The following is a 26,117-nucleotide window of genomic DNA, read 5'->3' as shown; positions in this document are numbered from 1 at the left end:
CACATCCTCCTCTGCAGCGACCTGACCAAGGTCGCGTTCGACTGTCTTCATTTTACCGATGCAGAAATTCAGCTAAACAGGGAGACCGGCCTGCCCTGGCTTGCCTGTGGCTTTCCATTTCTGCACTGGGGTCAGAGGATTTGGGAATCAGCAACAGTTGAGGGGTCAAGAGCTGTGCCACCAACACAGCAGCCCCTGGCCACAGGTGGCCATGGAACTCCTGAGCTGTGGCTGTATGAGTAAAATGAACATTGGATTTCAAAGACTAGCAGGAAATAAAGAACATAAAATATCTCTAATTTTCCAGTTTCTATTACTCATGTCAAACTGATAGTGTCTTGGATATATCGGGTCAAGCACGATGACTGGAAAATGTATTCACCTGTTGCTTTTGACTCTTGAGAATGAGACCACTGCACAATTAAAGATCACGCCTGTAGCTCACACTGCATTGCCACTGGCAGCGCCGGTCTAGAGTCTGGTTCTAGCGTCTGGCTCCTGGACCAGAGCTCTTCCTCGTGTCCCCCAGTCCCTGATGTCCCCCCGGGAATCTACTTAGCCAGGCAGTAGACACTTCCGCCTAAAGATAGCAGAAAAATGACACAGAAGGTTAGCAAACATCTCACCACCGTTCGAGGTTGACGGCTGAGAATGAGGCTGATGGGGTTAGAATGGGGAAAGAGAAAACCCACCGAGAACCCTGTAGAGAGCCAGGTAACAGGAAGGTGTTACCTGGGCTAACGGTCAAGTACTCAGCATCCTGCCACCCAAACGGCCTTTAAAATCTAACCTGAGAATACATGTCTCATTGAAGAGAATAAAGCAGATCCCCACATGCAGGTAGAAAACGAGCTACAAGATATACCATTAGGTAAAAGAAAGAAAAAAGAAAAGAAGAGAAGAGAAAAGAAAAGGAATTTGGTCAGGGAATATCAAAGTCATCACAGGCCAACCGTAGCCAGGAATCTGGGGGAATAAAAGGAAAGAAACCAATGCATAAATGCAGAGACCATTCTAGAAGGAAGGAGTATCACCGGTTGCATCTTACAAGGAGTACTGGAAGTCAGAAGTAGGAGGAAGCACTGAATATCTTTCTTCTTCCTATCTGAATATCATTTAAATTATTTTTATCATGAGTGTGACCTTTTAAATGAGCAACACTGAAGAAAAGAACAGCCCGCCTGTGAACGCCTCGGTGTTTTCAGTTTGCGCACCCACAAAATCTCTAATGGATTATAGCCCTGTATCCCATCTCCCTCCAATCTCATTTAAAAACAAATTCAAGTCCTCCACGTCTTAAAACGAAACAAAAACTGCTGCCTCCAACACAAACAAAAGACCGAAAACGTAACCCAACTGTGCTCTCAAAAAAACCCTCAACAAAACCACCAACTTCCCTCCATCTCTCAAACAGCTAATTTGCAGTCTTTCCCCAGAGAGCACACCCCCGGGAACAAGCTGATGTGCCTTCTCCCACGCCAAGTCACAGCCACAAACCCACCAACCTCTGCAAATCGGGGGATACGTTGTTGTTCCGTGTTTTGGGGATGCCAGAGACAGACACCCTGGTCCCATGGGATCATCCCAGACACCTCATTCCCCCAGATTCCTGGCTACGGTTGGCCTGTGATGACTTTGATATTCCCTGACCAAATGCCCACACCTCAGAGGCAGGAATGAGCACGATTTAGAGTTAGGAGCATGAGGATGGACAGTTATTTAAAGTCTAACAGTACACCTTGCACCTGAGGGTTTGGGAAATCCACACTCTCTTACATCATTGCTTCGTACAGTCTCTCTGTGTGGTGGTGTGACAATATCTACTCCCTCACTTAAAATACAAAGATCTTTGACCTGGCTGCCAATTTCTTGACCTGGCAATTCAGTTTTTAAAACTTGCCCCTGCAGATGAAACAAACACACACACACACACACACACACACACACACACACACACACACACGACTCTTCCTTGCAGGGTTGTTCAGAATATCAAAAGATTGGGAAAATCTGAATATCTACCGTGAGGATGGCACGTCCCTGCAATGGAATCCTGGGCAGGCATGAAACACAGGGGGCTAAGATCTAAAAGGGTCAATAATCTTCAAGATATATTACTGAATTTAAACAGCGAGTCAGAGAACATGCATAGGAATGTATTTCTATATGCACCCTACTTAGTTATCCATACTCCCATATAAGCTTGAAGGTGCACTGAAAATCTCTGGGAAAAAACACCCAAGATATCAGTAACAGGCTGCTTCTGGGAAAGGGAGCTGGGAGGCTGGGGGTCGGTGGAAGGAAAGCTTACTTTCTGTTGTATATTGTTTTGCTTATTGTCTATTGAGAACGCCAAAAGAGAAGGATTTGGTGTGTTGGGACATGGAACTCAAGAGAGGCAGCCACAAACGCAGGCCCTGGACCTTGGTGGTGAGTCACTCCTATTGGGGTGGGCCGGGGTGTTACTGGTCCCTGGCCCAGTCCATCACAGGAGAGAGCTCCAGGGCGGGCATCTCTGTGTTGGAATAGACCTGGGAAATTATAGAGCCTTCATTTCATCTTCATTTTTCAAAGCTCATTTTTATGAGTTAGTTCAGCCGGCTGTAGAGCACTATATCCATCAGATAGACAGAAAATTCCAAGGCTTAAGACTGAGATTCTTTTTTTTGTTTTAATCCGCACCTGAGGGTATGTTTCCATTGATTTTTTTTTTTTAGAGAGAGTGGAAGAGAGAGGGTAAGAGAGAAACATCGATGTGAGAGAAACACATCAAATGGTTGCCTCCTGTATAAGCCCGACCAGGGGCTGAGCCGGGAGGAGCATTGGGGAGAAGCCTGCAACCAAGGTATGTGCCCTTGACAGGAATCGAACCTGGGACCCTTCAGTCTGCAGGTGGAGGCTCTATCCAATGAGCCAAACTGGCCAGGGCAGGACTGAAATTCTTACATTGCTTCCATCCAGGGACCCCGCCACGGTACCCAAATCCCCAGAGATGTCTCTCTCCTCACCTCTGCCAGACCTCATGGCTGGAAGTGTCATGTTTGGTCCAAGGCATGGGCCTTGGGGCCAGGAAGACAAGGGTTTGTGACTCCCCCGTACCGCCTGTTAGGTTCAGACTCCTAATCTGTAATATGGAAACAAATTACGTGGGACAATTAAATGGGAAAGCATTTGGTGGAATAATACCCATAATGTACACGGCACTGTTAACTTCCTTTTTTTAGTCAATTTAGATCACACCTCAAGGAAAATGAACTATTTCAGGCCAGATATGCAAACATAACCATGGCCAGAGGATGGCCTTATTACTTACTATACAAAGGAAACAGTATTACCAGTGGTCTCTGAGACGTTCCTTAAGAACCATTAAAAACAGATGGCACATTTCCTACCTCCAATAAACCTCATCCTCTTTTACTTTCTTCTTCTTCTTCTTCTCCTTCCCTTACTCTCTCCCTTCCTTTTCTTTCATCCAAGCCATCCCCTCATTTACTAATTCTTACATTCCTGCTCTCAGAGCTCACAACCTGGGGGCAGAGGTGGGTGTAGAGAGATTTATCAACTAGTGACTAGAACAAAATAGAAATACAGTGTGTTAACAGGGGCATGGACATGATAGCTAACGGTCTTGGGGGTGGTCAGGGAAGGCTTCCTGGAGGAAGAGTCACGATACAGAGTTGGCCAGATGAAGGAGTGGGTGTTGGAAGTGAGGAGAGACTGTATTGATGTGGGAGTGGAGTAGGCACTGGAGGCACCAGACAGAGTCCACTGTGGCAGGAGAATAAAATCAATGTCTTCTGAAGCTGGCGAGGTCTTTAGGAGCTGGATCCTGCAGGGCTTTTAGTATCATGTTAAAGATTTTGGACTGTATTCTTAGGGTGATGGCAAGCCGGAAAGGTTTTGAGAAGAGAAGTTCTGGGGTCAGATTTGGATTTTGTAAACATCACTCTGGCTGCTGGATGGAGACTGGGTGGAAGACAAGGCTGGCTACGGGGAGACCAGTCAGGAGGCGGCTGTAGGCCAGAAACGAGAGATGCGGCTGGTTAGGATTAGGGTGGTGAAGGGGAGGAAGTGGGTGGATTAAAGAGATATTTAGGAGGTTGAGCCAACAAGGTTTGGTGTCTGACTGGATGGAAGGGGTAAGAGAGGTGATGATGTCTGTGGCGACTTTCCAGTCTGGCCTCCACAGACAGATAGAAAGTGAGGTGAGTAAAATTGGGGTGAAAGAAAAGATAAGAATAATCATTCGATAGAATTAGTCTTCCCGAGTAGTAATAAGTAATATAACGGTGGTCCAGCATCTTGCAAGAGTCAACGTCTCCTTATTCTTTACCCAATTCTGAAAATAAAGAGAGGATTACAGGAAAATACACTCGACTTGGCTCACTCCCCAGCTGTGCCACTGACTGGCTATTTGATCCCGAGCAAGTCATCTAACATTTTGAATCTCCAGTTCCTTCTGTGAAGCTGAAAAAGCAGAAATAATGACCTCCCCTCTGTCAAGAACACTTTGTAAACTGTAAATGTCTGTAGTGGCCCTGTCTGAAGGAGGACATCAAGAACTATATCTTCCAAATCACAGCTGAGTGTTGAGGTTCAACCAAGTTGCTTGTCAAGATAAATTTTTAAAAGAACCATTTCATGAGAGTAAAAAGCTGATTATAGGTATTTAGGGTTTATTGGGAGAGCCATAACAATAATGTGTTTTTTAAAATAAAAAGAAGGATCATAGTATTACAGACCCCTGCTACAACTCCTTCATTTTTCAGCTTTTATGGAGTAACTACTTTGTTCTAAAAACAGATCATCCTAATGAACTAGGAGACTGTATGCTCCTGGATGACAAAGATCATGGTTTCCTGGTTTACTGGGATACCCTCAGTGCACAGCAAAATGCTTGGCACATAGCAGTTGCTCAATAAACCAGAGTCTCAATCTCCAAGTCTACAGCCATTGAATCAAGGAGCCCAGGTGGGAGGCGAGAGGGAGCGGTGGAGACTACAGACAACTGGAGAGCCCATGTCATGCCTAGAGCACCATTCCAGATGGTGGTTGCTATGCAGGAAGGCAGCCCTGGTATCCGTTCACTTCCTGCCAAGCAGCTGCAGGGAGGTGGTCACATGGCCCATGACAAAAGAAAGAATGAATAAATGAGTCTTCACATACTTGGGTAACAACACTGGATTCAGAAAAAAGAGAGCTCAAGAGGAAGGTCTTGATGAAGTTTGTACAGTGACCAATGATGAACATGGTCAAATGCCCTGTGGGCATCACCTGAGAGTTGTTTAAAATGCAGAGCCTCAGGGGCCACCGCAGACCTATTCATCAGATGCTGCATTTTAACCAGACCCCCGGGGATGGGTGTGCATATTGTAGTTTGAGAAACCAGCTGGCCTCTAAATGCCTGTGTTACTTTTTTTTTTTTTTAAATATATTTTATTGATATTTCACAGAGAGGAAGGCAGAGGGATAGAGAGCCAGAAACATCGATGAGAGAGAAACATCGATCAGCTGCCTCCTGCACACCTCCCACTGGGGATGTGCCCGCAACCAAGGCACATGCCCTTGACTGGAATCGAACCCGGGACCCTTCAGTCCGCAGGCCGACGCTCTATCCACTGAGCCAAACCGGTTTCGGCCTGTGTTACTTTTTTTGCTGTCCCGCGATACTTCAAGCAGAACACTTCAGTCTAGGGCAGTGGTAGGCAAACTGCGGCTCGCGAGCCACATGCGGCTCGTGAGCCGCGGTTTGCCTCTCTGTTGACCAATGAGTTTGCCGACCACTGGGATAGGGACTTAATCACAAGGAACAACAACAGCCTGTAATTATTGGAATCGAGAGTCTAGGTCAGTGGTCGGCAAACTCATTAATCAACAGAGTGGCAAACCACGGCTCATGAGCCGCAGTTTGCCGACCACTGGTCTAGGGAGTGTGATGATATTATGTTGAACCTTGTAAAATTGCAGAGTCAATTCTTTTGTGACCTACAAAAACGGCAATTTTAAATGAGATTGCAATTTTGACCCAAACTATAAACTGTTCTGCACAAAAGTGCTGCAGACCCAGGTGATCGCTTGCCTGGGTCTGTTACAAACCTCCACAGGCACACAGAGGGGTTAACACAGTTACAAACTGGGAGTTCCACATGAAATGCAAATTTCTGGTTTTCTTAGAACAGTGGTCGGCAGACTCATTAGTCAACAGAGCCAAATATCAACAGGACAACGATTGAAATTTCTTCTGAGAGCCAAATTTTTTAAACTTAAACTTCTTCTAACGCCACTTCTTCAAAATAGACTCGCCCAGGCCGTGGTATTTTGTGGAAGAGCCACACTCAAGGGGCCAAAGAGCCGCATGTGGCTCGCGAGCCGCAGTGTGCCGACCACGGCCTTAGAACATTGCAAGGTGTGCCCACACTGCTGCTGCCTGCCTGAATGTCAACAAACAGCTGGAGTGGGGGGGTGCCCCTTTGACAGGGCATGAGCTCTCCCGTTCCTCTCGGCCCCCAGGTGACCCCCTCACTCACTCGTTTCTTGCCAGGACCCTGCAGGTATGTGACTGTGGGACCCCTGCTAGATAGTGAGGTTTAAAGGGAAGCAACACAGTTCACCTTTAGAAGCTGCTCAGTGAAGGGGCAGGTGTGCTCGGTGATTTGGGTCCTGTCATAGGTGCCCCCTATCCACACGGTGGCATTTTGTTCAGCCATAAAAAGGAATGAAGCGCTGACACCTGCTACAGGTTGATCCAGGCCCCCACCCTCCTGAGAGCTCTCTGCATCTGTCCCAGCTTGTGTCCCGTGGCTGCTGCTCACCTGACCTTTTTCCCTAAGCCAGTGGTCGGCAAACTGCGGCTCGCGAGCCACATGCGGCTCTTTGGCCCCTTGAGTGTGGCTCTTCCACAAAATACCACGGCCTGGGCGAGTCTATTTTGAAGAAGTGGCGTTAGAAGAAGTTTAAGTTTAAAAAATTTGGCTCTCAAAAGAAATTTCAATCGTTGTACTGTTGGTATTTGGCTCTGTTGACTAATGAGTTTGCCGACCACTGCCCTGGGCTACAGCTTCTGAGGGCAGTACTCTCCCCTCGGGGTGTTCACAAAGACCCTTCCTGGAGTGACACCTTTCTCTGGAAATAGAGCTTTTGCTTTTGATGTCAAACCAGCCCATGCCTACTTATTCCACAAGAGCTGAAGGGAACCAGCCTCCTTCCTCCATTCACAGGGAGCACACAGGCCCAGGCCCCAGACGTTGTCCTGAGTGTGTGCCTTGGGGTTACCTGAACGGGCTGGGTTTTTACCTCCTGTTGCACTCGGTCAGCCCCTAGAAGACAGCCCTTCCTCTGCACTGAGTGACATATTCCCACATGATTCAGCCTCACCTGGCAAAACTCTGCAAATTTCCCCCTGAAATAAAAATCACGGAAGAAAGAGAATGACGTCAGTATCTAAGCTGACATCACAGGAGGGAAGGAAGGCTTATGGGGAATCTATAATAATAAAAGCGTAATATGCTAATTAGACTGGATGTCCTTACAGACGAAGCTGCGGCAGAGGCAGAGGCAGCCGTGACGGCGTGGGGGCCAAGCCCCTTGCACGAATTTCGTGCATCGGGCCTCTAGTGTAGCGGATAAGATGGCATAGGTCCTGGGTTCCAATCCTGACTCTGCCATTTACCGACTATGTAGCTTTGGGCAAGACATTTATCTCTGTGCCTGTTTCCTTAGCTGCAAAATGGTGAATAATAACAGGATCCACTTTGTAGGGCTCTTGTGAGGGTTACATGAAATAATGTCGTATATCTCTATGCCATTTATGACTTGCCTATACAGTGACTAATTTACTATTTTTCCTTTAGTTGGCTCACTTTTTACCTTTAATATTTACTATAACTGCATCTTAAGGAATAATATCCATGAATCATGGTATGAAGTGGCTGGCTACCTTTTTTTATTATCTATCCAAAGGAATAATGAGTAAATTTAAAAAATGGATACCCCCTCGCTCCAATCAGGAGAAGACACTGAACAGCCTCGAACTGGGGGACATTCTACAAAACGACTGACTAGTGCTCTTTGAAAGTGTCAAACCCACCGGAGGCGAGGAACAACAGTCACAGATCCGAGGAGACGGAAGAGCACTATAAATGGTGTGGCCTCCTGGATTAGATCCTGGAACAAAAGAAGGCCATTCGTGGAAAAAGTGGTAAAATTCAAATAAGGTCTGTAGCCTAGTTAATAATATGACATCACTGTCAATTTCCTGTTCTTGATCACTAACTATGGCTGGGAATGATGTTTACATTAGGGGATGCTGGAGAAGGAGTGTAAAGACTCTCATTGCACTATTTTGCAACTTTTCTGTAAGTCTAAAATTACTTGAAAATAAAAAGTTCTTAAAAAATGGGTGTGCCCTAACCGGTTTGGCTCAGTGGATAGAGCGTCGGCCTGCGGACTGAAAGGTCCCAGGTTTGATTCCGGTCAAGGGCATGTACCTTGGTTGCGGGCACATCCCCAATAGGAGGTGTGCAGGAGGCAGCTGATCGATGTTTCTCTCTCATCGATGTTTCTAACTCTCTATCCCTCTCCCTTCCTCTCTGTAAAAAAATCAATAAAATATATTAAAAAAAAATGGGTGCAAGGTAAACAGTCCTTTACTTTTGCCCCACCCCATTTCAGCACCTGGCAGAGTTGCCCGTGAATCCCAGCTCCTTCATTTCACAGAACAGAACATTGGGGCTGAGTGAGTAGAAGGGGTGCAGCCCCCATCAGCTGGCTAACTAAATGGGTCTCTCCTTCTTGAATTTCTTTTTAAAAACTATTTTTATATGTTTTTATCGATTTCAGGGAGAGGGAGAGGGAGAGGGAGAGGGAGAGGGAGAGAAACACCAATGATGAAAGAGAAACATCAATCTGTTTATCATCACTAAACACGGTCATGTCAAGATCCACGTCCACTGTATCCTGTTGCCTCTACTTCTATTGGGGACTTAGGGGTATTTTCTGTTGACAGATCATTTCATCTCAATGGATCTGCCTGTTCTGGCTGTTTCACTGGAATCCCACAGTGAGTGGCCTTTTGTGTCTGGTCTCTTTCAAGGATCATTGATACTGGAGCACATATCAGCACTCCACTCCTTTTCATGGCTGAATAATATTCCATTGTGTGGGTAGACCATTCACCCGCTGATGGACACCTGGGTTGTTTCCACCTTTGGACTGTTGTGAATAATGCAGCTAAGAACATTCACGTACAAGTTTTTGTTTAAACGCTTGTTTTCATTTCTTCATGGGTAGGGGTTTCCCATTGGGATGATGGCAATGTTTTGGAACTAGGTAGATGCAATGGTTGTAAAACATCGTGGATGTACTAAATGCCACTAACGTGTCCTTCAAATTTTATGTTATGTGAATTTTATCTCAATACAAAAAATGGGTACCACCCATGGAGAATCTACCACATTTTGGAAAACCTGTGCTTATGTGAGCCCAACACTTCAAAACAGCGCCAGGCTCTGAGTGAGTGTGCCGAGAACATGGGCCAGTGTTATTATTATTGCCAAAGCCACGCCAGATTCCCAGCTCCCACTCCAGAGCTCTTTCTACAACACCACGCTGCTTTCACCGTGAAAGTTCCTCCAATTTAATCTCCTACTCTCCTTGAAGGTCGGCAATAAAATCCCAGGGCCGCTGGGAAACCACCACAAGAATGCTTTGCTCTGTCACCCAAGAGCTGCTTTCACAAGATGCACACCTGGCTGGCACGACACAGCTGGCCATCGCCTCCGATGTACGCTCAGAACAACACAGAGTGAACATTCAACAGACACCATACTGGTTACTTGTTGACGCAACACAAAACCTATTTCAGCAGCTTATTCAACAATCCTTGCCTCCTCAACAGAGTGCACGCTTTATTTCCCCAGAACTCGACCCTACAATTTGCTGCTTAAGTCGCAACACCCTGGCACCGTTCAATGGAGTTTAGAATGCCCACTCCCCAGTACCTGGAGACATATTCTGGCATTTGGGATGGAAGGAAATGCCTGGTTTGTTGTCAGGATCCCATGAGGACCCTATGGAACACTGGACACATCCCAGCATGCCCCAGCTCGGGGAAGCATCTTTCTGCTCCGCACTGGTGGGTTGGGGATAGTTTATTGCCAGTGATCAGTGAGCTCTTCCTCTTCCCTCTGCCTCTAGATCTGTTCTCCCCCTTCTCAAAATGTAACTGGGCCCCTGGAAGTGGCTGGCCTTTATGGCTATCAACAGGCTCCTTGTCTTCTGGCTTTTGATTGGGTTTGGCCGATGGCAGGCACAAGGGAGATGAGAGGGAGGGAGGAGAGAGGTCACTCTTGCTTCCGCTGCTCACTCCTGTCTTAAGGATGTGGTCTGGAGAACTTTGCCTTCCTCTCCGAGCACAGCTGCCCTATTCCTGGGCCCAAAGGGTTTTGGACATACTGGTCCCTCCCCTTCTTCATCAGGCTGGGTGGCACCACTGCCCCTGTTGCTAGACCCTGGACACTTTGCCCTCCCTTGTCAGTACTTTAAACTGTGTCCTTAAATAATTCTTCCATTAAATTATCTTGGAAATCTGAGCTGCAGGTCTTCTGTATCCTAGTTTGACCCTAACAAATCCACATATCTATCTATCTACCTATCTGCCTTTAACATAGAACCATCCTATCTAATAAAGAGGGAATATGCTAATTAACCATCACTCCATCACAAAGATGGCTGCACCCATAGCTGAGGCCAAGTTCCCATAAGGAGCCTTAACGAGCAATCAGCAGGAACCTGAGGCTACGCCCTCCCCCACCCCCGTGGGGCTTGACAGGGGACCTCAAGGTGTGCTTCCCGTCCTGGTGCTGGGCTAGGGGACCTCAGGCTGCTCCCCCCGCCCCAGTGCCAGGCCAGGGGACCTCAGGCCGTGCCCCCCACCAGGTGGGGCTTGACAGGGGACTTCAGGCCACATCCCTCACCTGGCAGGGCTTGACAGGGGACCTCAAGGTCCACTTCCCATCCTGGTGCTGGGCTAGGGGACCTCAGGCTGCTCCCCCCACCCCAGCGCCAGGCCGGGGAACCTCAGGCTGCTCCCCCCCACCTCAGCATTGAGCCAGGGGACCTGAGGCTGCGCCCCCCTGCCTGGTGGGGCTTGACAGGGGACCTGAGGCTGTTCCCCCCTCCTGGTGGGGCTTGACAGGGGACTTCAGGCCACACCCCCCACCTGGCAGGGCTTGACAGGGGACCTCAAGGTGCACTTCCCATCCTGGTGCTAGGCTAGGGGACCTCAGGCTGCTCCCCCCACCTCAGCATTGAGCCAGGGGACCTGAGGCTGCGCCACCCCTGCCTGGCGGGGCTTAACGGGGGACCTCAGGCCATGCCCCCCACCCAGCGGGGCTTGACAGGGGATCTCAGGCCATGTCCCATACCTGGTGGGGCTTGACAGGGGACCTCAAGGCATGCCCCCCACCCCAGTCTGGGATGGGGGACCTCAGGCCACGCCCCCCGTCCTGGCGCCGGGCCAGGGGGCCTGAGGCTACGTTCCCTGCCCGGCGGGGCTTGACAAGGGTGGGACTAGCCAGGTCTGGATCTATCCCAATGGGAGGGGGACCAGCCGGGTCTGGGTATCACGTGATTTTGAGGCGCGTGTGGGTGGGTGGGGACTTGACTCTGGGTCCCGTGGTGCGCCCCAGACTCTGATAGGAGGAAGGTTTTCATATACATTTTACTAATTTTCTTTCATCTCTGACATTTCTATTATAGAGACAGGGCAAAGAGCAATATTAAATCATTTCCTCTAATTAATCCCTTTGTAATGTGCACGAATTTCGTGCACCGGGCCACTAGTTTGAAAATAAGATACTTCAGCCCTAAATGCTTAAATCCCCATTGTACCTCGGGTCTAGAAATGAGGACTGTCAGAAGCAACCCTAATGGTCAAGGCATGTCTAAGTGGAATTATCCAAATGGCCATCCTCACCCTTACTAATAACCTGACAGAACACCCAATATGTGCCAACAATTTTTTCAACTTAAAAAAAATATTTTTTTATTGATTTCAGAGAGGAAGGGAGAGGAAGAGAGAGATAGAAACATCAATGATGAGAGAGAATCATTGGCTGCCTTCTGCACGCCCCACACTGGGGATTGAGCCCACATGTGCCCTGACTGGGAATCTAATCATGACCTCCTGGTTCATAAGTTGACACTCAACCACTGAGCCACACCAGCTGGCTGTACCAACCATTTAATGGTCGCACTAACCCAGTGAGGTGAAGTTATCCTCCAGCTTACAGAAGAGCAAAAGGTTTAGAGAGAGACTGAATAACTTGCCCAAGGTTACAGGGTGAGTAAGTGGCAGTGGGTGGACTCAAATCCAGCCTGGATGGGCTCCAGCATCCTGCCCCCCGCCCCTCCCATCCAGAGCCCACATCACGGCAAGTCAGACCCCTGTGCCTGGGAGAAAAGCTTGCTGACCCCGAGAAGGATGTCCAAGTTGCAGTTTTGAATCACCCTTCAGAATTCATATGCATTCAGGCACGCCAAGGCTAGGAAGCCAGCGGTGGAAGAGGCAACCTGAGAAGGCATTGCAGGACGAACCTCAAGCTCATTCCTGAATTCCTCAAGAGCCTGGGAGCCTGCTCTGCCTCTGACAGAGGGAACTGTTGCCTGCTCAGTGTCCCAGATGCAATGCGCCACGGAAGAGGGCTCGATTGGGATGCTAAACAGCCGTAAACGACATTGTCACCAGCCTTCATAAAGCACAGTGACTCACAGCCTTAATTAAAATGCAGAGGGGAAAATGTAAAAAAGGCTACCACGGAGAACAGTGACCTTCTGCAAAACTGCAGGGTTGTTTCTTCCAGGAAAAGAGGTGCCCATGAGTGTGAGTCTGGGCATGTGCAGGTGTGTATAGGTGTTGTGTGGGGGGCAGGGCTAGAGTTGGGAGGGTGAATATTATTCTCCTAAGAAAAGTCTAACTAAAGCTATTCTGGCTGCCCAACTTTTATTATGAAATACTTCGACGCAGAAAATTAAAGAGCACAGCACTTACCAACTTCCAACCAAATTTAATGACTATTAGCATTTGCTGTATTTGCCCTGTCTGCCTGCCATATCTATCAATCAATTGATTGACCCATCCTTCTATCAATCCACCCATCGATCTATCATCTATCTCCCTGCCTCCCTCCTTCCCTACCTTCTACCTACCTCCATCCTTCCTCCCTCTATCCCTTCCTTTCTTCCTACCTACACGCCTGCCTACCTACCTTATCTTTTACAATGAACCATTTGAAAATAGAATGCTTCAGCCCTAAATTCTAAAGCAAACATAGTCTAAGAATAAATATAATCGCCCATAAAATCCATAGTTCCATTATTACACCCAAGAAAGTTAACCATACTGGGAAAATGGCACCGAATACCCAGTTAAGGCTTTTTACACGATGGTAACCTGAATAGTGAATCTGAACCTGCTGCTTAGGAGAGAAGCTCATCTACAGCCAGCAGTGGGCTGCTGAGGGCTCTGGAGGGGAAAGACTTTAGGCTTCCTGGGAGCTGGTTCTGGCTGTCAGTCACAAGATGAAGTGTCCAGGGTTCACTGCTTGGCACCAGTTTGGGACCAAACAAGATATCCCGTCTGGTTACACCACGTGGTTTTAAAAAGAGTCCCCCTCAAAACTGAATCTCATCCAAGACAATCATCCGTTTCAACTGCAAGATGTGGCTCCTGATGACTTCTTGCCGTTTCTGAAATATAAACTGATAAGGCATCGCCACTCAAAAAGAAATATCTTCATGTCTTAGGGCAAGTCTTGAAGAAGGTTACCCCCCCTGCCCCCACCAAGAAATCCTGGGTGGGGAAGGCCGCAGTTAAGGAAACCACATATATCTACACGTAGGGGTTTGTGCATGTTTTTTAAAAAATAAAAACAAAAATATCAAGCCAAAAAAAAATCCATCCAGTCTCATCATTTTATATCATGCCTTGCAACAAAGTTATTTCATTTCAGTGACTACCATACAGGGGAAAATGACAATGAAGGTTTTTCCAGCTAAGACTGATCTTAATAAACTAACACCCAGATGTTATTGACCCCTTTCATTACCTGAATTCTGGTACATGAACATAATTGGCTTTCATTTTCCTTACTGAGTGTTTTAGAAATAAGAGACTGCTTCCAAAATCAAAGAGGAAAACGTGCCCAAAGCATGTCAGTTGCTAACGAGTATAACTCTGATTTAACCCTGTAAGTTACATTGTTATGCTTAAAATTCTTGAAATGAAATACAGCACCAATGTGATCCACATGGCCCTTTAAATGACCAGAGGGGATGACCGGACCACATTGTTTGTCCCATTGCGTCCTAGTTACTGGCAAGTTGATCCCTGCCTCAGACACTGAGAGTACTTGAGGGTCTTCCACCTCTTTAGGCCCCACTCTCTTACAGGATCTGGCACGGGCTGGGGGTCAGAGCTTGCTTGTTTGATGCAGAAGCGGCTTTCCTGACTTGTTGAAGACACAAAATCCTTTAGCTGAGAAACACTGGATGCTCATCAGTATTATCTGATGTTGAGCAAGCTCTTTTGAGTCCACAAGCTCCTTTCTTCATTCCCACCTGGAGACAGGTTTCAGAAAGGCCTGCCTCTTCGATCAACACGGTAGTCACTTAGCTGCCAGGTTTTGCATAGAGATTCCCGAGTGTTAGCTAATGCTAGTGGGCAAAGGTTCCCGGCAGAAGTGGGGACACTTTTCAGGACACACCTGAAAAATCTGTGGGATTTCTCTCAGGTGCCTTTAGTCCAAGGCTCCCAAAGCATCGTGGATAGCCCTAAAGAAGGCCTCTGTTTTCTGGGGAATCCCCAATTGAGAAGTGGTGACCTTAAAAAGGAGGTGGCAGTGTACAGAAATCAGAGGTGGGGAGAGAAAATGCCGCCAGGCTGGAAATGGGAACTGGCTCCTGCAAAGGGCTCCGTGCTTCCGTCCCAGCAGAGTAGTCTTTCTCTTAGGACCTGTCAGCAGAAATCACAGATGCAACGAATGGACGAGGACTGGGCAAACGTTTGTCTCGGGCAAGACACAGAACGTTATGATTAAACATGTCTGAGGGAAGTTAGTCTCAGGGTTGTAAACTCAAATGTCTTAAAGGTCCAGGCAAGACATAAACAGTATTTAATGGTGTGGCCTGTGACCCAAAGGCAACAATAAAACCAAACCAAATGAAACCAAAATGCAAACTCAAACACACCTGCAGAGTTACCCTTGAGTCCCAGCTCCTTCATTTCATAGAACAGAACAATGGGGCTGAGCGAGTGGAAGGGGCGCGGCCCGCATCAGTTGGCTAACTAAATGGGTCTCTCCTTCTTGCATTTCTTTTTAAAAAATATTTTTATGTTTTTATCGATTTCAGGGAAAGGAAAGGGAGAGAGAGAAACACCAATGATGAAAGAGAATCATCGATCAGTTTATCGTCACTAAACACGGCCATGCCAAGATCCACGCCCACTGTACCCTGTTGCCTCTACTTTTATTGGGGACTTGGGACGTTTTCTGTTGACAGATCATTTTCATTTAATAAGGTCAAGTGGACTCAATTTTCCAGACTTACAGGATGATGCTCATGATTCTCCTTCCTAGAACATGTGTGTGAGCAACATCAGCATATGCAGGACTTGCAAAGGTTGGGGGTGTGTATGGGGGGGGGGGCAACTCAGCTGTCCAAATGAATCGCTTTGATGAAACCAGTGGTGGTTAGACAGGGTTTATTAGCTCCTGTGTTACTTGGTTCATAAAGTTGTATCTGACAGGTCACTTTTTAAAATATATTTTTTATTGGTTTTAGAGAGGAAGAGAGAGAGAGAGAGAGAGAGACAGAGAGAGAGAGAGACAGAGAGAGGAGAGAGGAAACATCAATGATGAGAGAGAATCACTGATGGGCTGCCTTCTGCATGCCCCCCACTGAGAATCAAGCCTGCAACCCAGGTGTGTGCCCTGACCGGAACTGAACTGTGACCTCCTGGTTCATAGGTCAATGCTCAACCACTGAGCCACTTTAAAAAGGAATTTCCTCTTTGAAAGGACAGATGAGTCAACCAATGGGGCTAAATGTGACATTATGATATATAAGCACTTCACATAGAGTTAAGACACTGAGGTTCTATCCTAGCTTTGTCAATACTGTGCTGTGTGACTTTCAGCCAGTAACATACCTTTTCTGGGCCTCAGTTTATCCCTCTGCAAAATGAGGCTGATGGACAAGAGCTGAGGGCATTACAGTCTCCTGGATAAGTCTCATTAACAACATAGAAACTTCAGTCTCCCCTGTGGACACTGATTCATTAGATGTGGGTGGGATCTCTCTTCTAACCAGGACCTTGGTGGAGTCTGATGCTGATGGTCCCCTGGGCTGTTGTTGAGCATGTGCTAGATCAGATGATGACTTGATACTATCATATATTAGAATGAGAGAAATGGTCACATCTACCATCACTGCAGCCTTCATATTGTTAACCACACAAACCCAACTGACCCTCAGTGGCAAGCACGTCCCTTTGTTCACAATGAACACTGGTTCTGGAATACCAAATTCAACTTCTGCGCAACCTGGTTTCCAATAGGAAAAAGCTCCAGTTCTAAAGAGTACAGATTGTTGCCTGTGGCTCTCAACTGCAATCCAAGACTCAGACCCACAGAAACTGAGTGACAGGCAACACACGGAATCTTGTCCTAAGACACCCCAAGACATACACTCCAAAAGGCAGCACAGCCACACCTATGTGTGCTCATAATACCCAGGTGAACTGACACTCAAATCTTCTTGCATCCTTGAAAATCAGAATCTGCAAGGCGTTTTTTGACAACTGTCTGGGTGGTACCTTGGACAGCACCTTGCAGTTCAGCTCCAGAGACCCTCAGAAAATAGCCTACCCCACCAGTCCACTCCTAGCCTCTCACCTTTCCCAGGGGTGGTCCTTCCCTAATGAAAAACTCAAACTGGGGGTGGAGGGTTGCTTTGGCCATCTGGAGAAAATAAAGAGGCAGGAAGAGCAAAGGGCAGGCTAGTCTGGAAACCATATCCACATTATTGGCCCCAAATGGTTGCTACTTCTTCTGGGGTTCCCTATTTTGTACAACCACTAATCTTAGCATAAAGCTATTGTTTCCAGAACAACTTATCACAAAATCTTCAAAACAACCCTTTGTGGGAGTTATTGTTCATTTTTCAGATAATGGAACTGAAGCTCAGGTTAAGTAACCAGCCAGAGGTCACACAGCCATGCAGTGAGCTAAGGTTGGTTTCAAGTAGAGATCCTTACCAGATCTCTTTACTGTGCTGCGTGCTCTTTTTCTACATGGTCTGGGACTTTGGGGAAATCACAATTTCTGGAGACAAAGTCCGCCCCTGATTTTGGAGTAGCCTCTGGCTGAACAGATGTATCAGGACATGAGGCTGTGGTTGCTATGGGCGGAGCACACGTAAAAATGCTTACCTCCTCAGGGAGGTGTAAAAAATTCCCTGAAGAAGAAGCCCTAAACCAGGACTGAGGTCTCCGGTTGTGCCACTTACCAGGAAGGTGACTGTGGGCAGGTTCCTTGGCTTGCCCAGACTCAGTTTTCATATCTGCAAAATGGGATTCAGAACACCGTGCCAGTGACCTGGGGGGAGTATTCCTGAGGATATTCCAGGAATACCTTGCATGTGGCAGGGCCTTGGAGATGGCACAAAGCTGTGCATCCTTCAGGCTTCTGAAATTGGGGCTGGTAGAAAGGACGGGGGTGGGGGTGCTGGACATGGTGGGTCAGAATGTCTCCCTTCAGAGACCTGCCAAGGCTTCTCAAATCTGTCTGCTGAGACGCTTGAGGGCAGTGGAGAATGGATGCCACTCCCGCAGGCTGGGCAGGAGGCTTCTACCCTGTTTTATCTAAGTTCTAAATAACGATGGGGAGAATCAACGCTACTTTGCATCTTTGTGAACCCCTAGTGCTTGCCAACCCCTGTTAGAGACATGGAAGAGGAGAGGCTTTCCTTCCTTTCCCTGGGGACCAGCCTGAGGCTCAGCCCCTTCCTCCCTCCTGGGCCATCAGAGGAGGCCAGACAATGTGCCTGCACCCACTGGCCAGCCCTGCACCTCTGCCTGGGGACGTCCTAGAGCCTTTCCTCTGTGGTCCCTGCTTGTGCCTTCTTCGGGGGCCTGAGCTCCCAGGCTGAGCGGGCTGTAAGGATTTCATCTGCGAGAAACCATCTACGCCCATTCCCCGGGCTACCTGGGTCCCACTGGAGGTGAGTGCAACCCACTGTAGCCTGAGGGACGGTCCCCCAGTTTCTTTGGGCAGGAAACCACTGACCACCAAACCGTCTGGATCTGGATTTTAAATAATAAAATAGCAGCAGCGTTTCCTGTGAATTGAGCACTCAACCTAGGCTTCACTTTCACATTCATGAGCGCAATGAGGATACTTGCAACAGTGCCGCGATAGAGGTCTGCACTGTTTCCCCATTTTACAGACAGCAGAATGCTGGCTGGGAGGTGAAGGGATTCACCTAAGGCCACACAAGCACAGGGTACATCTAGGGTTAGAACCCAGGGGTGTCCCTCCGAAGCCTCCTGCCCTAGTTCGCCTGCCTTCCTCTGGCGCTCGCCAGCCACTCCACGCTGGGTGCCAGCCAGCAGGGAGAACCTCCGCACACTGGTCACAGTGCCCTGGGGCCTGGAGCAAAGGTTTGCAGTCTCTAGGGCTCGGTCTGGGGACCCTCCTCCGACCCTCAGACCCAAGGGCCCCTACGTGTCCCTGGAATTTGGATCTTGCAGGGACCCTGCTCCAACCCTTGGCCACCGGGAGCAAACACATCGCGCGCAGTGCACACGGTCCCGGCTGCTTATCCCAGAGAAGCGCACCCCTTGCCAGTCAAGGAGGCGCACGGGGAGCCCTAGAGCCGCTTTCCAGCCGGAAGCACAACTTTCCCAGGTTCTGGGAACCAGAGCTCTTACACCCCCGTCCCGCAGGACAGAAGGAAGAGGTGCAGGGGCCCCTGCCATTACTGCGGAGCGCAATGAGGATCCTCTCAAAGTTGGAAGCCAGGCAGGAGCGACGTTCCAAGGAGCAGAGCCCGCCCAGTCTCAGCCCCCCACCGAGGGTGGCTGGCGATGCTAACGAGGCCGCCATTACCCCGGGCTCGCAGGTGCCATACATCAGAGGAACCAGGCATGAAGGAAAGCTTAAAGTTCAGGTTGGGCAGGTGCCCAAATGCCCAGGGCTAGCGTCCCCCAGCCTCGGCTGCCCACTGTGGGTAGCAAGCGGTGCCAGGGTTCCGCCATTAACGTCGGCGCACAGCTCTGAGCGAGGAGCGCGCGGTTGGAGGGAGACGGGGTCCCCGTAAAGTTGGAGCAGGGTGGGCGTGAGGACCCCTGGACCAGAGCCCCCTACCCGAGGCCGCCCGCGGGGAGGGGACTGAGGCTGCCCGAACCAAGTTGGGATTTGGCAAACCCCGCGCCTCTCGCGCGCTCTGGGGGCTCACGGGGGAGCAGGTAGCCAGAAGGGACCCAGAGGAAGCCTGGGCCGAGAACTCACCTGCCACAAGCCGGGCGGCACTGAAGCTGCCTCTTCGGGCAGGAGGATCCTCGCGCCAGCCGCCTCTTCCACCTTCCCCTCCTGCTTCTCTTCCTCCCAGGTCCGAATCCTTGGTCCACCGCCCTGCACGGCCGGAGGACGCCAGTCGCACCCACTCACGCCGGGTAGGAGCTGCGCGCGTCCTTCCCCCGTCCGCTCCGCTTTGTGTTTCTCCGATCCCTCCCCACCCCCTCTTGCATACCCCTCACCCCTCCCCTCCCTCCTCCTCAGCGATCCCAAGTTCAGGCACGGAAGCGGTGGGTCCCCCTCGCAGTGTCGGGCGCCCTGCACGCGCGCCCCTGGCTCACCGGGTCTGGCCGCAAGCTGGCTGCCCCTCGGAGGAGCCGCGGCTTGGAGATGGCACAAAGCTAAGTAGCTCCTAGCCCAGTGGCATAGATATGTAGGGACTGAGCCATGCGCTCAGTGAGGGTCCTGAGGGGGAATTTATTTCTTAATGTCCCTCCTTTATCCTATCATCACTGAAACGAATTAGCGGTGACGTCCAACCCCGCTGGTTTATTGGGTGTGGGGAGGGAGACGTGGCAACCCTCATTAAAAGAGCCGCTCTGGGCTCCAAAGCATACATCTTTTATATAACCTAATTTCCATTTTTTTTCTATCAGGAAACACACACACACACACACACACACACACACACACACACACACACGCCAGGACAATTTCTGGGAGCCAGGAGGGGGCTGAATGTACTAGCCACAGGGGCAGTTCTCTTAGGCAGAGAGGACCAGAATGGAGGCAGGGATGTTTATTTCTGTTTCTACATCAGTGTTGGGATAACATTCCTAAATGGGACAGGGATGCACAGCCTCTCCCACTGGGTAGGGCTGAGGGCCCCCAGGAACCACCAGAAGATTGCTGCCCGAGTTCTGACCCTGGCTCCTGGTGGGCAGACAGGAAGACTGGCAGCCAGGACTGGGAATGCTGCCTTGTTCTGGTCTTCCCTGGAGCAGGACTTAGGCCCGGCAGCTGGGCAGACGGCAGGGAAGGGGCAGGCTCACCTGTGGCCTGGTGCACCTGCAGGTGGAGAGAGGCTGAGGGCTGGGCTGGGGGAGGGGAAGACGCAGAGAACCGAGCTCTCCTTCCTTTCTTAGGGACCCTAACATATGGGTAACCATATAAACCCTTCTCAAAGCTGTCTTTTCCTGGGCAGATTGCACAGGATTTTGCATTTCACTGTTGCTGCTGCTCACACACTCTTGGGGAAATCAAGCAAAGAGGAGAATTCAGACACATACACTCAGCGCCTGGCTCTGGGTGGCTTGACCCTGCCCTCTCCCCAGTCTCACCCAGGGGAGCAAGCCCACTCAGGCTGGGAGCTGTGCAAAGAGGGAAAGAGGAAACACCAGCCCCCTTTGTCACTAATAAATGCTTTTCACGCTGTCTTGCACATCGAGCATGAGAGAGGGGTGTGACTTTGGGGGAAGGAGGAGGGCGTGAGGGATGAGGAGAGGAGGAGGAAGAGTAAGCTGGCAGGGGTGCATGGAGGTCTGTGTCTTCAGCACGCTGGAAAGAACACATGAGACATTCCCTCTTGGTCCCGGGGCTATGCCACTTCATGACTGTGCCCCACGGGGCAAGTTCCAGAGCCTCAGTTTCCCCAGCGGTGAAATGGGCCAGGGGTCGTTGTGAAGATTCATACAGTAAGATGGTAGTGGTGAAGCGCTTGGCAGAGTGCCTGGCATATAGTAAATGCTCAGTAAACAGGAGCCAAGAATAATAACAACGATGAGAATAAGAACAGTGACATCAAGGCTGGATGGGGCATCCCAGGGAAGCCGGGCTGAAGCCCAGCCCTTCCCGCCGGAGCCCTACTTCCCCTGCCAGAACCATTTCAAAGTTGAGTGCTGGGCTTCAGTGGTGTCAGACTCAGAACACTGCTCCCCTTAATTACCATGGCAACTGGGGAAAATCAGGAAGCCAGGGGGAAGGGAAGCTGCTCTTCCACTGGGCTGGTGGTTCACCTGCTCAGAACGGGGACCATGCCTGCACGGGTTCAGGTGGGGCCAGAAGAGGCCCACGCTGGGGACACCTCCTGTTTTGAAACTGGGGAGAAGGGTGGTTGATACACAATGGGCAGCCACGAGATGGTGGGGTCAGGGCCAAGGTGGGGCTGGGCCTGAAAAAGGCAGAGTTGGCCTGGATTCAGGGAGAGGGGGCAGAAACCCCATTCCCTGAATTCTGTCCTCACTGTCAGGGGTCCTGTGCAATTGAGAGCAAAGCACCAGTAGGTAACATAGTGCTTGAAGCAGATTTGGAAAGACAGGGCTTCCCAGCCAAGGTGGGAGCTGGTCATCACAAGGGTATGTGCGTGGGTATGAGAGAAAGAGAAAGACAGAGAGAGAGAGGAAGACTCCCTCACTCTGCTTATTTCTGTGGGGTTAGGGTACTCGTAACAAAACCAGTTGTAGCAATAGAAAAAACAATGGTGAGCTTGTGTGAGCACTTAGTATTTCACTAGTCTTGAACCAAGCATTTTATAGGAACATCTCACTGACTCATAAAAATCGCAAGAGATGATTCCTTTTCTTGTTCCCACTTTACAGAGGGGAAAGCAGAGGCTCTGAGAGGTGGTGACTTGCTCCAGGTCACCCCGTGAAGTGGTGGTAAAGGAACTATTAGGGCTCTGGTCCTACTGACCCCAAATCGAGTCTCCTCCTGCCTCCCCACCGCCACCTTGTGAAGAAGGGGGAGTGATGATTCAGAGCTGTCTTTGGGGTGGCAGGGGAGTGTCTGGCTTTTGGGGACATTCCCCACTTCACTTGTGCTGGGCCATGACCCTAGAGGGCTTCAACAACTGGTGCTGAAAGACCAGAGACTCGTAGCCATGTGATTGCCCTTGGACTAGGCAGAGTGACAGTGTCCCAAAAGCTCCTGGACATGGTGGCTCTTTAAGTCGTTCCCCTGGGCATTCACTCTAACCTGACTCCACCAGGGCCCCCTTGGTCTTCAGAGGAAGATGTCGATAGTATCACCCTTTTCCCAGATTCAGGAAGCATAGACATATCCAGGGCTCAGCACAGAGCAAGCTCTCCCTGAATGGTCACTAAGATAACAATTATTCTTGGATCTTCTCTCGGGCTCATAGCCTCCATCCGTGTGGATGGCAGGTGGTAAAAGGCCTCTCCAAACCGAAGAAAGGCTCCCCCTTTCCCCACTCCTTGCCACCTAGACCCTAACCAGTCCCCACCCAGCAGCACAGAGGTGGCCCCTGGGGGGAGCCTAGGGGAGGAGAGGGAAGAAGGTTCGTCGATGCGGCTGCCACCGAGGGGGTAATACATTATCCAGGGCTAATGAAAACATAATTATCTTCTTTTGGCTGCAGAGAAGGGCTAATTTAATAGGCTGCGATCGAAAAGCATCTGCTGAATTCACCCAGCAGTGAAAACACTTGAAGGGCTTGAGCGGCAGGGGCAGCAGACACACTGTGGCTGGCCATGTCCTGCAGATGTATCAAGGTGGCAGTGGCCCCAGGGGTGGGGGATATGAGGGTGCAGGGCAGAAGCAGCAGGGGGGGGGGGTGCGGCAGCTGACAGGTATCCTATGAGCAGACAGACTGGACTACTTTCCTGCTATGTGATCTTGGTCCACTTCTTTGCTTCTCTGAGCCTCAGCTTTCTCATCTGTAAAATGGGAATAGTCCTCCCTCCCTCCCATTGTCTGGGAAGAATAGATGAGAAATGTGAGAGGTGTTCTGGAACATTCTTAGTAAGTGTTTAGCAAAGCTCACCCCTTTCTAACACATTGCTGGGTCAGTTCTACTTAAAGGTCTTAGCGTAGCCACCCCCTCTTTGGAGATGCCCCTATTCCGAGCCCCCACAGCACCTTTCATAACACATCACACTTTAGAATATACACTTCTTTAGTCTGGGCCAAGAAGAGCTCCACAAAGGCGCGGCGCATCTGTCCCATGTCTCCCTCCAAGCCGGTGCTTCCCAAAGCATGCTCCCTGGGCCAGAGGCCTCAGCACTCCCTGGAAACGTACTAGAAAAGCCAGTTCTTCAGACTGATGGTTGCCGGAGGAGAGGGGGATGGGGGACAGGATGAAAAAGTGAAGGGATTGAGAAGTACGGATTGGTAGTTACAAGACAGTCATGTACAGTCTAGAAGATAAGAGTCAATCATATTGTAATAACTATGTGTGGTACCAGGTGGGGACTGGAAATATCAGGGGGATCACTTTGTAAAGTATATGATTGTCTAGCCAGTATGCTGTGACCCTGAAATGAACACAAAATAATATTGAGTAAAAGAGAAGGAAATGCCAGTTCTTGGACCCTGCCCAGACCTGCTGAACCAGATACACACCGGGCCCAGCAATCTGTTTTCCACAAGCTCTCCAGAAGTCCCAATCTTGTTCAAGTTTGAGAACCTCTGCTCCAACCCAAAACCACATCCGTGTTTGCTGAACAAATGAGGGCTCCAGCTATGTAACAGTAACTCTCTCCTTTTAGCCATCAGCTTTATGCCAAACCCAATGTGTGATGTCAGCCTCTTATTCATCACACACCATCCCTCACACCCTTCCAGCCTGTCCTGAGCTGAAGGCCCACAGCGTGCCCTGAAAGACCCAGCGGGTGCCTTCTGTGTCCCCTGCTCCCATTGCACATAGATCCCCTCCCTTAAGTAGAACTCCCCCTACCCCACCCACCCAGGTCCCCTGATTCTGGAAAAGAATCCAGCTTTTGACCCTGTCACTAGGCACTTGGCTAGAGAAGTCGCTCAGATGTGCTTATGCAGGATTATGTCTACTGGTCAGTCTTGCAGTTAGGAAGAGAGGGGCAGCGCCATGGAAGGGCCCTTGGAGACGGCTGTCCCCAACTCGGGCACTTTATATGTGGGGAGGCCAAGACCTAGGGAGGTTCAGTGATTTACCCGAGGGCAACAGCCTGTCGGTGGCCCATCACATCCCTGTCCTGGCTTCCAGCTCAGGAAGTTGATTCTGGGGTCCTTAACTAAGCCAGGGGTCTCCACAGTGCCCTGGGTCCTCGGGTAAGGCAGGCCAGCAGGGCCAGGGAGCGAGCTTGTCTGAGAATCTAGAAATGTCAGGATGGGTGCAGGTGACACAGTAGCTGCTGCTGGTCAACATCTCCCTCCACCACCCCGGAATATTTGCAAAACTCTGACAAGGAAGAAAGAGAGAGGAGTATACGAAAGAACATTCTATTTGAAGCTGGGACATCTGGCCCCTCCAGACCTGGCTCTACCACCCATGGGCTGTGTCAGCTTGGGAAAACCCCTTGGCATTTCTGAGTCTTAACTGGAGGACTCTGAACTCCCTGGAATTATATGCAAAATCAAGTACAAGTGTGCTTTTCTGGGGTAGAGGGTTCATAGTGTTCAGTGGCTCTGAGAAGGGTCTGAGATCTTGAAGAGTTTAAGAGCACCTGAACCAGACATTCTCTCAAGGTGCTTTAAGGGGCAAATGGAGTCAACTTCTTGCCCGAGAAACCCCTGCTGGCTAGTTTGCTGGTGGTGCCCTTTGCTCTATGCAGCCCAGCCAGGCAGAGTGGCAGTTCCCTAAGTGCCCGACAGATGGCGCTGAACCTTCACTGTAGCCTTTCTGTTTTCCAATACCTGCCATGTAGGTCTGAGCTTCTATTTACTCAGCTTTGGAGATCTCGGCCTGTGTTTCAACTGCTGAGCTGACCTGAGTAGGATGAGAGTGCTGGGCATACCTGGGACTGTCTGTATCTTCTGGTTGCCATCCAGTCTGGTAGCATCTGTCCACAGAGGAGGCAGGTGAGGGTGGGGGCGTTAGGGTGTGGGTGAGAGGAGGGGTGGGGGCCTGGAGCACCCCAGGGGACCAAGTGAAAAATAGGATGGAGCCCTACGTTTGCTGTTCATACCCCAATTCAGTCATTTTGTTCTCCCCTACACTCCCATTGCAGGGCTCCCTACCTATGCTTCCCACCTCAACTCAAGGCACCATATCTCAGAATCCTCTAAACCTGGAGTGACTGATGGCCTGCCTCACCGGGGTGTGAAGGGTCACAGTATTTGCATTATGAAGTCAATGGCAGGGAGAAGCAGCCAGTGCTTCCAGGGAGCACAGGGAATGGGCTGGGTCTGAGACATTAGGGAGCAGTGAGGCCTGCGGCCATCTGGATGGGGGCATGCCCACCTAAAGGCATTCGCATTCAAATGTTTTCAAAGCAATGTTCTACCAAACTAGACCACTTTGGCTGCCAGTGTGAGAAGTCAGACCAAGGTCTTAATCAGAACACAAAGTGGTGGTCCTTACATTGGCAGATGCATAAGCACCGCCTGAGAAAGAGAATACCAGTTCCTGGATGCTGCTCCCAAAGATTTTGAGTCTATGGGTCTCAAGTGGGACCCAAGAGGTTGTATTTGTAGTGAGCTACTTAGGGGAAACTGAGGCAGTGGCCTTCTGGTTCCGAGTCAGCTACTCTGTGCTAGTAAAGCACCCCAGGGAGCTGGCTGGGTCCTCATTCTCAGCTTGCAGAGACTTCAAGTTCAATGACACAGCAT

The 26,117-nt window shown here is 49.8% G+C and overlaps 1 protein-coding gene across 5 annotated transcripts in view; it reads right to left on the bottom strand.

The window, feature by feature from the left end:
• The window catches only part of NOS1 (nitric oxide synthase 1), a gene marked incomplete at its 3' end in the record, with an annotated part of 102,668 nt that extends 82,893 nt beyond the window's left edge, over positions 1 to 19,775 (bottom strand). For all 5 annotated transcript variants that reach the window (XM_080649548.1, XM_080649547.1, XM_080649550.1 and 2 more), the window contains exon 1: positions 19,569 to 19,775. The remainder of the gene's footprint in view (positions 1 to 19,568) is intronic.
• Between the last annotated feature and the right edge of the window lie 6,342 nt (positions 19,776 to 26,117).

This window comes from Plecotus auritus (assembly GCF_963455305.1).
Source record: "Plecotus auritus genome assembly, chromosome: 13".
Lineage (NCBI taxonomy): Eukaryota > Metazoa > Chordata > Mammalia > Chiroptera > Vespertilionidae > Plecotus > Plecotus auritus.
The sequence above is the reverse complement of the archived record's forward strand: the minus strand, read 5'-3'. Positions and strand labels throughout refer to the sequence as shown.